This window comes from Pongo abelii, chromosome X, assembly GCF_028885655.2.
Source record: "Pongo abelii isolate AG06213 chromosome X, NHGRI_mPonAbe1-v2.0_pri, whole genome shotgun sequence".
Lineage (NCBI taxonomy): Eukaryota > Metazoa > Chordata > Mammalia > Primates > Hominidae > Pongo > Pongo abelii.
The window spans coordinates 149094943-149100092 of NC_072008.2; the positions used below are offsets into that span (position 1 = coordinate 149094943).

A 5150-nucleotide genomic window follows, 5' to 3' on the forward strand; every position below is an offset into this window, starting at 1 on the left:
AGTGAGTCAGTGAGTGAGTGGTAAGTGAATGTGAAAGCTTAGGACATTACTGTACACTACCATACGCTTAATAAACACTGTACACTTAGGGTACTCTAAATTTATTGAATGAATTATTCTGTACTAATACCCTTAGCTTACTGTGCATTTTTAGTTTATAAATTTTAATTTTTTAAACATTTGACTTTTATAATGACACTTAGCTTCAAACACAAACACATTGCCCAAGTGTAAAAATTATTTTTCTTTTTTTTTCATGTAAGACGGGTTATGTGCCAACATCTTAACAAGGTGGGAGGGTGGCATATCTCACGCATGTGTGTGAACACCCAGTCATCATGCTTATGAACTATGAAAATATTATTTCTTTATATCCTTATTCTATAGGCTTTTTATTATTTTGCTTTTGAAACATTTTTGTTAAAAGCTAAGTTGCAAACAAACGAATTAGCCTAAGCCTACACAGTGTCATAATTATCAGCATCGCTGTCTTCCACCTCCACAGCTTGTCCCACTGGAAGGTCTTCAGGGGCTCTCACGTGCATGGAGCTGTCATCTCCTGTGATAACAATGCCTTCTTCTGGAATACCCCCTGAAGGAGCTGCCTGAGGCTGTTTTGTAAGTAGAAAGAGTACACTCTAAAATACTGATAAAAAGTAAGTATAGTAAATACATAAACCAGTAACATAGTCATTTATTGTCATTTTCAAGTATTATGTACGGTACATAATTGTACGTGCTGTGCTTTTATATGACTGGCAGTGCAGTAGGTTTGTTTACACCAACGTCACCACAAACACATGAGTAACTTGTTGTGCTAGGGTCTTATGGCAGCTACAGCTTCACACAAGCGGATTTACTATACAAGAGATTTTTTAGGGGCACTGCTTGTGAGGGAAAATGGGGAAAAAAGGCCAGAAGAACCATTACACCACAGTACAGGGTGGACACTTGTGGAGGAAAGAGAGAAGGCAGAAAGGTTATATGATGTGTCTTAGACGACAGAACAGTTACTCTAACTGTAGGCAATAGGAATTTTTCAGCTCCATTATAATCTTAAGGAACTGCCATCATAGATGTGGTCTGTCATTTACTTCAATGTTGTTACATGGTGCCTGACTATACCTGTCTTGTAAGTTACTAACCTGCCAGTGAGTTTTATTATCCTTGTCTTGTAAGTGTGAGGAAGATTTTCAGTCCCATGTAAGCTGACAATTCTATGTAAACTAGTACCACTGATATCCTGGAGTGTGATCATTTCTCTGATTTACTGCTCTCCTTTTTGAGACCCTGTCTGAAACCAACATCTGACGTTTTTCTTTGACATTTCTTCTTAATGGAAATGGAAACTGAATAATCAACATGTGACAATGTTTGTGAGCTTTTGCTTTGTCTGTGAGGTGCAGTCTATGTCCAAATAATTGATATCGATCTCTTAGGAAAGAGAATATACGAATAGCTCCTCTCAGAGTTCATAGTGATGTACGAATCACTGTGTATCTTCCTTAGAAATGTGCAACCCAAATGCCCATCGATGACAGACTGGATTAAGAAAATGTGGCACATGTACACCATGGAATACTATGCAGCCATAAAAAAGGATGAGTTCATGTCCTTTGTAGTGTCCTTTGTAGGGACATGGATGAAGCTGGAAACCATCATTCTCAGCAAACTATCACAGGAACAGAAAACCAAACATTACATGTTCTCACTCATAGGTGGGAATTGAACAATGAGAACACTTGGACACAGGAAGGGGAACATCACACACCGGGGCTTGTCATGGGGTGGGGGGAGGGGGGAGGGATAGCATTAGGAGATATACCTAATGTAAATGACGAGTTAATGGGTGCAGCACACCAACATGGCACATGTATACATATGTAACAAAGCTGCACGTTGTGCACATGTACCCTAGAACTTAAAGTATAATAATAATTTTTAAAAACCTTAAAAAAAAAAGAAAGAAATTTGGGTAGTGCTGGAAAGTTTGTTTTTGCTTTGGAGACATCTCAGAAAAATAAGAGGAACGGCAAATCTAAACATGACAAACCATTCTTTGACAATTATTTTGGTTCCTACATGTGATAGGCACTATCACTAACAACAAATACTACTAATAATAATGATAATAATGAAACAATACATAAACATAATCATAACAAATAAATTATACCTCATTTTATTTAAATTTTCTCATAAAGCTGGAATGTATCAATCTCATGAAGTTACCACCTATGCTTTAAAGATTCCTCAAATCTATAAATAAATTTATCCCCAAACCAAGATTTATCAGCATCCTCCAGAAATTTTCAATTCTTACATAGATTCAGTATTCATAAGTAGGTTCCAGCTTATTACAGAAAGTAATTTCCATAACCAGGTCTCATGTAAAAAATAGATGCAAATGCCCTTCTAGAGGGTCTGTCTCAGCACTCAAAAAATTGGATTTTCTTACCTCACAGTTTGCCATCTTGTGCTCTACAGATGTACCAAACCCATATTAAATTTATTATATATATATGTATATGAATGATACCTATTATGATTTGAGGTGCCTAGGACATACCTCTTTACAAGACAGATATGGTACCTTCCTCCATGGACTGTATAATCTAGTGAAAGAAAGAGATAACATACAGATGAATAAATAAGATGATTATTTAGAGTGATATAATTTATGGAAATTATAAAACAGGTTTCCAGGTTTCAGCATGCAACGAAGTGTTACAAATACAAATGTTAGACTCACAGACCAACTCCTTCATAAAGTACTTTCTTTCCTTCTTTGTAGCCTTATGTAACTCATGACAAGTGTCACAAATTCATTTACTTAAACTATTTATTGAATATCTACTCGATTGCCTTTTTCTAGGCAATGTGGGTAAACAAAACCAGCAATGATTCCTGACATTATAAAAATTATTCTAGTGGAAGCAGCATTCCTTGTTATAGGTGTCACTAATACTTATGGTCAGAATGTCCAAATTGTTTCCCAAATTATGTATTGTCTATGTCATATCAATCAACTGGTACAAAGACATTTGGAGCTGAGAGCCCTCAGAGCAGTAAATGTTCTGAGAAAAATCCTGAATTAATTTTAATATCAAAAATCATTAGAATGCTGAAGTTGCATATTTATACTTTTTCAGCTGTATATTTTTGTGCTTACTGTGGCTTTGTACTATGTATAATGTAAAAGAAGGAACACAGAAACTTTTTTTCTTCCAAATTATAGTGAATATAAAGCAGATCATTTAGAGAATATTTTAATTAGAGAGTTACATAAGAGGTTAATAAAGCCATCCCAGTCACATATTTGAATATTAATTTTTTAAATTGTAAAGATCTGCACAGAAAAAAACAGTCATAAACATCAAATTAGAGCAGTGTTCTAACAGTCAAATAAACCATTTATTGAATTTAATGAAGATCATTTAAAGCAGTATCACAGAAGTTTCTATACTGAGAAATATGATGTTGCTCTTTTTTAAAAAGGAAGTTAACCATCCTTTTTTTCTAGAAGCAGCGGCAACTCAGAACATTACACCATTTCCTTGGCACCTTGCTGAGCCTCTACTATATGCAGAACACTGTATTACTGAGGAAAACAAATAGAACATGGAGTCTATGCCATAATTTCTTTTTTTTTAAATCAACTTTAGTTTTACATTAAGGAGTAAATGTGCAGATTTTGACCTGGTGCATGACACTGAGGTTTGGGGTAAAAACGATCCTATCACCCATATAGTAAGCGTAGTACCCAATAGATGGTTTTTCAGCTCATGTGCCTCTCCCTCCCTTTCTCTTCTGTTAGTAAATAATTGCTACTACTAACGATAGCAAAATACAATACTATACTATACTAATAGTAACATTAATCATAATTTTATTAATGATTATTTTCATCTTGATGGCTATGTGTTTGCGATGCTGAGCTACCACTTATAAGTGAGAACATGTGGTATTTGGTTTTCTCTTTGTTCATTAATTCACTTAGGATAATGGCCTCCAGCTCCATCTATGTTACTGCAAAGGACATAGTTTTGTTCTTTTGTATTCTGCCCTAATTTCTGAATGACCAACAAGAGCACAGAAGTCTTGGTTAATGTGACAGTTAACTAGTTATCCACAAGGATATCCAGAAGAAATATATTAATTTTGAAAGTTAGCAAGAGTAAGAGAATAATTCTTTGTAATCATATCTCTAGTAAGTATCAGTAATTATAAGTTTTCACAATCTTAGCATTTTCTGTAGTAAATTAATTCTCTAGAGCTCCTCACAGAATTCAAATTTTCCAGATTGTACACAAAATTAATTTTTATCTGAAATTGCTTCCTTTTTTAAAGCTTGCTTTCAACCATACTAATATGTTTTACTTACTTTTATAGTTTTTTAATGAAAATATTTTTAAATATTGTGTACACCATGATGTTTTGAAACATTATACTTTGTGGAATGGCTCAACTGACTGCATTAATATATGCATTATCTCATATATTTATCATTTTTATGTGGTGAGCAAACATCAAATCTGTTCTCTTCATAATTTTAAAGAATACAGTACATTGTTATTAACTACAGTCACAGTGTTGTACAAGAGATGGCACTATGTTTTATTAATGTGACATAAAATTACTTGTTTAATGACATTTAAATCTTTAGCTAATTATTTTACTGGCATTATGCACACATAGTAAAGTCAATGCTTATTTCCTAAGGTTTGTCTCATGTTGCTTTCTTTATATGTGGAAGCCCAAGGAGCTTGCCACCTAATAATATACCAAAAGCCTTTATTACACATATAATTTACATTTATTTGTGTATTTTCCAAGAACTGCATGCCTAAACTTTATTGTTTAGTAAGATACAAGGGCTTGATGAGTCTACCACTAATAAGACTGTTCTTGGAGACATCTAAGCTGTTGCTGATGTTTTGACTCACTCTTCAGCCACAACTATCTTGGTCTTGACTGTGCAGAATTTTGATTTGTGATATCCTACAGTTACTAAAACCTTGGCATGAGTTGTTTTATTAATTATGGTATCAAGAACTCTAAAGTGTCTGAGATTTTATTATGCTTGCAAGCTAAACACTTAGCATGCCACAATTTCATGAATGATGGCAGAAGACATACAACTCGTGGAT

At 34.1% G+C, this 5150-nt stretch overlaps 1 non-coding gene across 1 annotated transcript; it reads right to left on the minus strand.

The window, feature by feature from the left end:
• Window positions 1-257: 257 nt before the first annotated feature.
• On the minus strand, window positions 258-361 carry LOC112131194 (small nucleolar RNA U13). Its single transcript, XR_002913328.1, has one exon. It is a non-coding gene; the product is annotated as a small nucleolar RNA U13 (small nucleolar RNA).
• Window positions 362-5150: the final 4789 nt, after the last annotated feature.